At 32.5% G+C, this 12,305-nt stretch overlaps 1 pseudogene; it reads left to right on the forward strand.

The window, feature by feature from the left end:
- The first annotated feature begins 9,697 nt into the window (after positions 1 to 9,697).
- LOC148801974 (QWRF motif-containing protein 2-like) lies at positions 9,698 to 11,377 on the forward strand (annotated as a pseudogene).
- The last annotated feature ends 928 nt before the right edge of the window (positions 11,378 to 12,305 follow it).

Genomic DNA, 12,305 nt, shown 5'->3' on the forward strand with positions numbered 1-12,305 from the left:
CTATTCATTTAGTAGATGCTCTTGGCACAAAAGAACTAACAAAAGCATATTCAATCCACTAATTTGAAAAATGTGCCCTCATCATAGAGAAGAAACCAATATTAAATAAAAAAAGAAATTTCTTAGGACCTTTTAAATTGGAGAAAAGACACAATTATCAATTGACTAGATTCATAATTGGTGAATTGGCATTCAAACCACTTTGGGCGAGGAGACAAGCATTTACTATTAATTAAACTATATTATTAACTTATATCATATTTGTCTGTATGGATCCTACCATCTACCACAATAATAATCGGAATAAACCCTAGCAAGATGGCAATGGGGGGTTTTGGCTTTTTTGCCAACATAAACAATTTCTATGGTGTGATTTTCATGAGATTGGGCGCAAAGAATGGTTTTAATTTATCCCACACATTATATCATCAAAAGGTCGGCAAGAGAGTGATATTGATCCACAGTGAAATCAGTTGCTGACTTAAAAAGCATCAAAGTGTTGATTTCAAAATCGGAGAAATATTTCATTTTGGGAGTGGAATAATTTAAAGCATAGTCTAGAGATTACATTTTAGAGAATGGGTTTCAATTTCATTGATCCTGAACGATCTTTATCTCAAAAATCAGTAAAATCGGTATCATAATTTGTGTTTCAAGATTCAAAATATCAATACAATCGAACAGGGGCGAAGCCAGGGGTGGCGGAGGGGAGCCATGGCCCCCCTATGCTTTTTGAAAATCCCCACAATCCCTATTAATGATTCACTTATACTTTGACCCCTCACCATTGTTTTATTAACTTTTGCCCCCCAACCACCCAATCTATATTCATTAGTATTTGACAACATAAAATCCTAACTCCGCCCCTGCAGCCGAGTACACCAAATCTTGATCTTTGTCATAATTCATAACACCACCTTAAAGCACTTGTTTCGTGGATTAAACCCATAACCAGAAGTTGGATATAATATTTTCAAAGAACAATGAAAAACTATATTCATCAGTGGTGATGCATAGTATTGCATGATAAATGGACAAAATTCTATGGGACCAGGCTCAAGCACTCGTGATTTTTAACAACAAAAAATTGATCAGTTACCATCCAAGATACATACAATTTGGGCATGTGGTTGATATGAAACAAACCGGTCAAGAAATTTTCTCTTATTTTTGAATTTTTTTATTCCGTGTTATTTTTAAGACAACCAATGAGATGCACTTTCCCAATAACCTAAATAATCTATTCTCCTAAAATTTCTCCTAAACTACCTCCCCCACTTTCTCCAAAATTATCTCTAATTCCAATTTATCTCCAAAATTATCTCTAAATTAGTAGGGAGTTTCTCTCCTAAATTATCTCTAATTCCCATTTATCCTCTCCCATACTTTTTATCTATATCTATCTAAAGAAAGTTTGGATTAAAAAATTTAAGAATTATTTAAATATTCTAACAAAATTATATAATAAATTTAAAATATTTATTAAAAACATAAAAAATAATTTTACGTTTGTACAAAATATATCACAAAATTATGTACTAACAATTTAAATTATGTTTTTCCGAATTATCAATTTAAATGTTTTTAAAATATTTAAGAATATGTAATAGCTTTAAATAAATAAAATTCAAAAAAAATAAATATTTAAATAACTAAATATTTATCATAACCAGATTTTAAATAGTTAAAATAAAAAAATTATGTAATAAATTTAAAAAATTTCTTCAAAGTAGAAAAATAATTATAACATAATATTGAAATTAATAATAATTTAATATATTACAAAATTAATAATGAAAGTATGTAATAATAGTATAAATTATGATTTTATGGATAATTAAATTCAATAAATAATTAATATTTTAAAATTTAAATGTTTTACATATTATTTATATATTTAAATAACTAAATATTTTAATTAAAAAAATATTTAACATAACTAGATTTTAAATAGTTAAAATAAATAAATTATATAATAAATTAAAAAAATCTAAAAACTAGAAAAATATTTATAACATAATATTGAAATTAATAATAATTTAATATTTTTGCGTAATATTGTAAATACCTAATTTGACTTATATCAAGTAATAATTTGAGAAAATAACTTAAAAAAACGAATATTTATTAATAATAATTTTAAACTCTTAATATGTATTTATTATATAATTATATTTACTAAAATTAATATTTATTGTATTTCAGTATTTATTTATTGTTTTTTGTGATAAATGTATTTGCAATGATTATGTATAGATTTATTTTGTGTTTTTACGTAACAAAAAACTTTCAAGAATTATTGGAGATTAAACTACTATTATTGAAAATTTTAAATTTAATTTGTTGTACTTATTGTATTTATTATATTTTTGTTATAACTTATTGAGTAATATTTATTAAAGATTAAACTATTATTTGTTTCGGTTTGAGTCGATTTTCTTGGTTTGGTGAGTTAGTTCAAAAGATTTAAACTTAAAAATTTAATTTAATTTTAAAAATTACAATGCAATTATTAAAAAATATATTTATGATATAAAACATTTTAGACTAAGAAATATGGGAAATTTTCCACTTTTTCATACTAAAAGTTATATTTAAAATATAAAATATTAATATATATCCATGGTTAGGCCATTCGATTTTGGTCGGTTTACAAATGGCCAAAGTGAAACTGATCCAACTTGGTCAAATTGGGAAATTTTTTAACCAAAGCCAACCTAAAATAATAGAAAACCAGCCAACTTGGGTCAAGTTAATCGAGCTGGTCGGTTTCCCCATCCCCGACGGGGACCCGACTTCCTCGACTCGATGGGACCAGGAATTGGGATTGTTTTGGCAGTAGGGGTGCTCACGGTTCAGTTAACCGAGTTGTGGGGTGATTTTCTGGGCCAAACCGATTTATTCGGTTTTTACATTTAGATGAACCAAAACCAAACTGATGCAACCAATTAATCGGTGGACCGGTTAACCACGGTTCAATTTTTTGGTTTTTTTCTGCCCTCAAAATAAAAAAAAAATGCAGCTGCGAGACAAGGAGATTTGGAGTCTGAGAGAGTGTTGCCAAAGCAGGAGGGATCGCCTCTGATGTTGGAGGGTGGAGCGCCGAAGGCCGTGGGTATCGGTCCGTTGGGGTAGAATGAAGAGAACTGGGAGAGTGGGAGTCTAAGAGAGTGAGAGTCCGAAAGAGAGAGAGCTTAGAGAGAGAGAGAGGGAAAGGTGTTAGGCTGTTGTGGAAGCAAGAAGGATCGCTAGTGTCGCCGAAGCAGGAGGGATCGCCGGAGGGCGTCAATGATTCAATCGAAGGGCGGAGTGCCGAAGGCCGTCGCCCATCGGTCTGTTGGGGAAGAACTAGGACTGGGAGAGTAGGAGTCTGAGAGAGACAGAGAGTGAGAGTCTGAGAGAGAGAGAGAGAGAGAGAGAGAGAGAGAGAGAGAGAGAGAGAGAGAGAGAGAGAGAGAGTGGAAGAAAGGGAAAAGCCAAAAAAAGTCTGGCTATTCGGCTTCGCCAGACTGGCGAACTAAAAAGTCTCAATTCGCTGTTGGGCATTTATTAGATTTTCAAAAACAAAATAAAATATAATATATAATATTAATATATATAATACTATATAAATATACATTATTGTATATATATATCGGTCGGTTTGGTTAACCGCCATTTTTTTAAATGGTTAACCGAAACTGTCGGTTTTTTGAAAACGTCGACCAAAAGGTTCGGTTAACCGATTTTTTGGTTCAGTTTCAGTCAGTTCGGTTTTTTGGTTTTTTGTTCACCCCTATTTGGCGGGGTGGGGCGGGGATTAATAGGAATCTTCGGTCGGGGTTGGGGTTGGGGATGGGGATTGAGGTCCCGCCCTACCCTAACCCCGATATATCTTAAATGTTATTTATATTAAATACACTATTATATTATTTATTACTATTATCTAAAAACGTTTTGGGAATTCGGGTCCCCACAAGGAACCCATCCCCATTGGGGATCGGGGAAGGGGGCTAATTTTAGAATTGGCGTTGGGGACAAGGAACATGATCCCCACCCTGAACCTGCCCATTCTCATTCATACACACCTTATAGTTTTACATATTTACTTAAACCTACCTTATAGTTTTTATTTTACTAAAACATCTCATATATTTTATAACTTATTTACTTAATCAACCTTTCATTAAGGAGCGTTCGTTTTGCCATTAGGCCCATATTTTTTTATTCAAAAAATATCTTTAACACTTTTTTTTTGTATAGAAAACAAAATTGACTAAATATAGCCAATAGAGTGGTTGTATGTGTCTTATTAAGGGCAAATATGTTATTTTTATTTTTATTTCTTTTGATTAAATTTATTTAAATGAACATTATGGTCTGTCATTTTTTGTTGTCATCTAATGGAAGATTGATTAAATCCATTGCAAATTATAAGTGGTGTTTTAGTAAAATGCTAACTATAGGGTAGATTTTAATAAATCCATGAAACTCTAAGGGCTATTTCAATAAATGACCATTTCTATTATTTAGCTTTCGCTTAATAAATCCCGTGCACCGCACGGGTCCCCGCTAATTGTTATTATTATAAAAAAAGTCTAAATTCACTTAGATATAAAACATGATTCTACAATATATACACGAATATCGGGGGCGGACAGAGCTGAGAACAGGGTGCATGTGAGGGGCTCGGATCTGCTACCCACTAGTTGTTCGTACATCTTTATCCACGTGAAAAGCAGCTGTGCATTGAGAATATAGGGAGATATTCTCACTACATGGCAGTAGTGTTCAGTGGGTATAAATGTGGGAACAAATAGTGGGTAACAGATCCAGAGTGGCATCTGAGGCCCACGCACACCACAGAAAACCTACAGCCCTAGGTTTCATCTTATTCTTATATATGCCTCTTGTTTTGGAGGATGACAAGTTCACGAATTATGATGGCTTATATGTAGAATCCAAAGTAGAAACCAGTCAAAAAGCAAAATAGCTAGCTTGTTGTCAAAAAGTAATTAAACAAACGTAGCCTTTTATCAAGCACACAAAATTTACATGTTTTGATGTATTGAGTCGACATTTAAGGAAGATCCTTGCCAAATTTTCACTATTTGTCAATCAACTGTTACAAACCTTAGCTAGGGTTCTTGTTTTTTATGTCATTGAACATTTGAATTAGGGTTTCTCCTACCCACTTGTTTTAGCTGGTTTTATTTCTTTATTAATCTTAAAGGAAAATCTATGATGTTAGAAAGACATGGTATGGGAAGAGTTTTGACCAAAACCCACCTGTAAATTGTAATAAGTTTCAGCTGATTGGTTAATATATTTATGATAACGGTTGATTGGTCATAAAATTTTTTGTATACCATGTCTTTCCAATATCATTGCCATACCCCTTTATTAACGCTAGACATTTTTCTTTAAGTACAGGGTTTGACTTTTTCAACTCTGGTTTGACTTTTACCTAAAATCTCTCTCTCTCTCTCTCTCTCTCTCACACACACACACACACACACACACACACACACACACACATTCCAATAACCTAAATAATCTAATATCCTAAAATTACTCCCAAACAACCTCCCCCACTATCCTTAACTTTCTCCTAAGTTATCTCTAATTTAGTAAAGACTTTCTCTCCTAAATTATCTCTAATTCTTATTTATCTTCACCCCACTTTTTATCTACATCTATCTAAAAAAGGTTGAATTAAAAATTTAAGAATTATTTAATTATTCTAACAAAATTATATAATAAATTTAAAATATTTATTAAAAAAACAAAAATAACTATAATCAATTTAATAATATTCATATTATTAATAATTATATATTTTTACAAAATTTATCAGGAAATTATGTACAAATAATATAAATTATGATTTTCTGTATTATTCAATCTAAATGTTATTCAAATAATAAAATCTAACATTAAAAATGAAATATTATTGAAATATTTCAATAACTAAATATGTTAAATAACAAAATATTAAAATTTGTATTTTAAATCAATTAATAATATATTTTAAATAGTTACTGAATAAAATTTAATTATAATAAATAGATTTAGATTTTAAATATTTATTTAAATAACTAAATATTTTAAATAATGGAATGTTTAACATAAATAGATTTTAAATAGTTAAAATAACAAAATTTTGTATTAATAGTACTATAACTGTATGGATTATTAAATTCAACATGTAATTAATATTTTAAAATTTAAATAATGATATTATTTCAATAAATAAATAATATTGTAAATAGCTAATTTCATTTATACCAATTAATAATTCTAGAAAATAACTTTCAAAAACTTATTGTTTATTAATAATAAATTTAAAAACTTAATATTTATTTATTATATATTTATATATACTAAAATTAATATTTATTGTATTAAAGTAATTATTTATTGTTTTTTGATAAATATAGTTTCAATAATTTTGTATAAATCTATTTTTGTTTTGTTATTTAATAGAAAATATTCAATAATTATTGGAGTTTAATTTATTGTTATTTAGATTTTTAAATTTAATTTATTGTGTATTTTTGCTATCCCTGCTCCCTGCTCCATTCAGGGTAGATCTCCATGGGAATCGGAAAAATGGGAAAAATTGCTATCCTTAAGTTTAATAAACAACTCTATTTAAAATTAATTATTGTTATTGTATTATAAAAAAATTAATAAAAATAGTATATAAAATATAAATAATTATTATATAAATAGTATACTCTTATATATTTCTATTATTTATCTTTAATTAATAAATCTCATACATTTAACTGGTCTCCGCTAATATATTAATTAAAACCACCCATTCAAACCAAAAAAAAAAAAAAAGCTGTTTGAAATTGGTTGATAAGGATAGGTACAGGTCAGATCTAGGTAGATGATCTTATCACTTTTGTCGTGCACTTGCTAGATCAATATGACCTTACATTAATGGACAAACAAGTGACCACGTTGCTCGTCTTTTAGATCCAAGTGATCATACACGTGATGAAACTAATAATATTATAGCTAGGTTGCTTATATATTAATAATAAAGGAAGCTGCTGGCTGCTACTAACTGTTATATAAGTTGGTTTCTATCGTTCAGACTCCAACCTAGCCTAGTGTGCTTGAACAAAACAAAATTCTCAACCCGGCCGATTGACTTGATGACTTTTCCTTGTATATAGTTCACATCTGCTGCGATCTTGCAACCCCAACCAAACATGGACACGTACCCCAACGACGGAAATTAAAAATAGTTCATACGATGTTTTGAATTTAATTGTTGGTAAGGTATTTCAACATGTATTGGGAGTTGCAAGGACATGCCAGTGACAATGGAAATAAAAAAAAAAAAAACAGATCAAATGATGATAATGGATTTTGAAACCATGCTAGCAATAGCAGAGATGTGGAATGGAGATTCAACAGATGGTTTGGGGTGTTCTGAACTGTGGCGTTTTTTCTTTTTTGTGATTGTTTGCTTTTGAAACACACCACACCCATTGAGGTATTCTCACAAGGGCGTGGTATTTGAAATAAATATATTGCGATTTCACTTTCGCACCAAGACCACACCTTATAGAAACCACAGTAGGGCCCAATAAATTCAACTCAAACTCACCACACCTTATAGAAACTATACTACTGAACATTCTTTTGAAATTAGGGGTGGTCACGAGCTGAGCTTTCAAGAGCTATTCGGGCCTAGTTTGTTGAAAGTTTGGCTTGGCTCAGTTTAAACCAAACTTCGAGCCTGATATATAAGCTCGTTTGCTAATTAAGCCGAGTTCGAGCCCAGTGAAGCTCGGCTCATGAGCCTAATACTAAATAAATAATTTTTATTATACATATATAGATATATACATGTATATTCTTAATTTTTTGTCTGAAAAATAAAAAAAATAAATTTATATGTATAATTTTTATTTTTCAAAATAAAAACTTAACTTATAGTCGAGATTGAACTGAGTCAAACTCGAACTTGCGAATTATGGACTGAGCTCAAGCTCAAGCTTGACTGTAAACTAAGCTCGAATAACTAAATATTCAGCTCAGCTCAACTCAAATCCACCCCTATTTGTAATACCACCTATTTGGTGATGATTTCAATCGGCCACATCAACCCTCCACATGGCAGAAATAGAGTTGTTCAAATAGGCAAGCCACATATTTAAATTTTTTGATTTATATAAAACAAGCGAAACATATCTTAACCGGCCCCAATGTGTGTGAGGGCATTATCAATTGCATTGTAGATGGGACTAGGTGGACTAATTATTTTATGTGATCTTCTTATCAATAATTGATTCCTGTGGTCTTGTTCTTATCTTCATATTATTATTATTATTATTATTATTATTATTATTATTATTATTATTATTATTATTATTATTATTATTATTATTATTATTATTATAGACATAAAGGTACTTAACTAAAAAAATCATTTATATGTGGGTTAAATAGATGAATAGATGAGAATTGAATGAAGGAGACAATGTGGAGCAGGTACTTTGGATGAATAGGGCTGCAATGAACAAGGCCTCATTATTGAACAAGTTCTAGTACCATTAAGTGGACAAGTTGGGTTCCCGTGAGCCATGTGCAGATAGACAGATATAAATAATATGAGAGAGAAATAATTAATATGACTACCGGACGAATGCCACCTGTCCGACCAATGGTTGGAGGTTTATCAATTAAAAATCCAACCAACTGAACTGACGATATGTTGTGGACTGTGTCTTCTTATGGTCTGGTCCTGGATGGACGGTTTCAAGTTTCAACTTCCGTGAAGCGACGCCTCGAAAATTAACACCGAAACATTCATTAAAGCAAATTAAAATAACAATGGAACATCCATCTCTACCTGCTGTTTGTCTTTGTACCTTGCTCACACCCCAGCTGGGTTGGGTACATGGTGATTCTAAGCTAAGCCTTACAAAATACAGATTGTGACAGGATTCAATTTTCTCCTATTTTAGGAATAGCCTAGGTTTGGGCAATGGCCATGCCATATCCTTTCATATTTGTCAATTAAAATATGGGCAATAAATTTTACCTCCTATATATAGTGATTAAAACATTTTATTTATGAGAGTCATTGCTTTGTTATAACTTTGTTAGATAAAAATGCTTATTTTATATTCTGTTTCTTAATGGGCGAGTTTAAACGATTCTAGATCTCCTGCCTATAAGAACTCTATCCATGTCTACCCACAACACACTATCCCCCATGAATTGGGAGCATCTCCCCTGCATAATACTATGTAGGAGGATGAGATGTTCTCCATGTGTAGCTGCGGTGTTATGTAGATAGACGTGGGCAGAGTTTTTGTGGGCAAGATATCCATACTCAGTTTAAATAGGCATGTGTATTTTTTATTTCTAAAAATTTCATTAAAGTACAAAATTTTAAGAAAGATTAGGAAGCAAGATGAGAAGTCTGATGTGGATAACTGCATTTTAAAATAGGGTAAAATACAAAACCCTCTCTTGAAGTTTCTGACAATCATAAAAATCTCCCCTATAGTTTCATTTTAGCAAAAACCTCTCCTCTATTTTTGAAAAGTTCAACAAATACCCCCTTCCGTCAATGACCAAGACAGAAAATGTTAAAGAGATGATCTTTTTTTTTCAAAATACCTATTTTACCCTCTCCATAATCCGCTCAAACACTGCTCATCTTCTTCCTCACACGCACTGTGGCAGAATGGGGATGCATTCCCCCCCCCCCCCTCTAGAAGATTGCAATAGACCTCTCCATCAAGGCACTCTGTTTACCTCCTCACAACAAGAAGAGATTCATCGAAATCCAAAAAGGCCTCCCCTACAATGGCGTTGTTGGTCCTCAAAGACCAAAATCCAAAGAAATCACTTCTAGGTACATGTACCCTTCCACTTCCACCTCTTCTATTTCCTCCTCTTCTTCTAGACGATGCCCACCTCCTCTTGTTTCGAGGCCCACTACCTCGACAACCGCTTCAACACCATTGTCTTCTTTGATCAAACGATCTCAGTCTATCAAGCGAAAGCATCTAGTCACCCCTTGACCCACCACGTCACTTGCCTGATTTGACGAGGATAGGAAATACTGCCAAAGTTTCAGTAGCTTAAAAAATGTTGTTCACTTCTACACGGAGTTAATCAGTTTTGTTTCAAGGGGAATCGTTCTCACTTCCAATTAGTAAGATGAAGACCTCTCCAACACCCAATTTGAGTAATATGAGAAAGGCTACACCAGAGAAGAAGAGGACGACGCCATTGAGAGGGAAGATTGATGGTCCTGGAGGAATAGATCAGATGGAGAACACAAAACCCATTGATCAACAACGTTGGCCGGGCAGAACTAGAACGACAAATCCTTTAACAAGAAGTTCGGATTACAGTGTTGACAAGAAAAAAACTCTTTGGATCTGGAACCGTGGTTCGTGCAATGCAGCAATCAATGGTTGATGAAGGTAGGAGGGCATCGTTTGATGGTAGATTACATCGGGATTCAAGCATTGCCAACTTTGTAAAGACTGTTCAACATGCAATGGATGCCAATTCCATAAACCTCTTGCTGAGGTTTGTAACCGCAGTTTTTTTTTTTTTCAAAATTACAGGGGGGTTTGTTAAATTAAAATCAGAATTCATTATTTTCTTGACAATATCTCTAACTCTCTCCTTTTGTTTTCATTCCAATATATTTCCAGCTAAATTTGGTCCTTTAAGACCTTGATTTGATTTCTCTTTCTGGGAGGAGAACAAAGCTGCATTCTTGGTCTTGAATTTTCTCTTTTGATTTGTCTAGCAGAATTTTGTTTTTTTGAGAGTTTGATCTAGGGTCCTTGCATCCCCTTTTTTTTCCTTAAAAAGTTTGTATTATACAGATGAGTTTCTTATCTTGTACGAGTCCTTGCATCCCCTTTTTTGATTTGTCTAGTTTTTCATGTTGCTTTCTATTTCTTCATTTCTCTTTGCCGATTCAAATTCTGTTAATCTTCTTACCACTACTTTGGCTTACAGGAAGTAGTTTGCAATGGATGCCAATTCCACAAACGGGTCAGTTCCCTCCGATCTCATTGCATCTGATATTGAGAGTGTCTCTTCTAGTAGAACTTCTGGAGTACAGGAGTGCAACAGGGTTTCTCAAGCTCGGATTGGGCCATATGGAATTAGTGTCCCTGCTACGTTTTGGCAGGAAGCAAATAGTCGGTTGCGGTGCTTACAAGATCTTGGTTCGCCATTGTCGACGAACACTAGTTCAAGGACGACTGCTCCACCAAAACGTATTCCATCCAAGAAACCATTGAGTTTAAGCGATACTCCCATATCATCTCCTCGGACTATCTCCATTACCAATAGTAGGACGTTGTTAGATATTGGTGGGTTGCACTATCTTTCGTGATGGGGAGGAACAAAGTGGCTGGTGGGGAAGCCTCAGACAGAGAAAAGAAGAAGAAGAAGAAGAAGAAGAAGAAGAAGAGGGAGAGCAAGAGGAGACACAGATGTGCCATTGATGAAGATTGAAGAATGATAGAGAGAGAGGGGAATGATGAATAGTATTATTTCGTGTTGGTGGAGAGGGAGAGAGAATCAGAGGGAAATTAAAGAAGAAGGAAGGTTTGAGGGGGGAGTGCACTGCCATTGTGCATCGTGAGGAAGAAGATGAACAGTGTTCCAGATGCACATTAATTAGTAAAAGGGTAAAATAGGTATTTTGAAAAAATATCATCTCTTTAACGTTTTCCGTCTTGATCATTAACGGAAGGGAGGCATTTATTGAATTTTTAAAAAATAGAGAGGAGGTTTTTACTAAAATGAAACTATAAAAGAGGTTTTTATGATTATTAGAAACTTCAAGGGAAGTTTTTGTATTTTACCCTTTAAAATATAAATGGTGTACTTTATTCTTTTATGTGATAATAACTAGTGGAAAAGCTTTTCAAACTGTAGCTGAATTGGAGGACACTTTTTTTTGAGAGATAACAAACAAAAACTTGCTTAGTTGGATAACTATAAGTCGTTTCCATCATATAAATAAATAGAATAGAATTTCAGTGTAGTGGAGCCTACAGATTCGCTTGAGGAGGAACCTATCTCTAAAAGATAAGGGGCAAATCATATAGACGAATTGATGAGGAGGAACCTATCTCTAAAGGATAACGATGAAATAAAATTAAAACCCAAAGAGGCAGAGAAAAAAACATATTTAGATCTATCATTTCGCATGTGGAAGTAATCATAAATGATTGAATCATTCATAATTAGCAAAATAGCAAAATGGAGTTCATGTAATCAACCCCATAAGCATTTATTTGTGTTTAAAAAATAAG

Source organism: Nelumbo nucifera, chromosome 2 (genome assembly GCF_055504915.1).
Source record: "Nelumbo nucifera cultivar China Antique chromosome 2, China Antique-T2T, whole genome shotgun sequence".
NCBI lineage: Eukaryota > Viridiplantae > Streptophyta > Magnoliopsida > Proteales > Nelumbonaceae > Nelumbo > Nelumbo nucifera.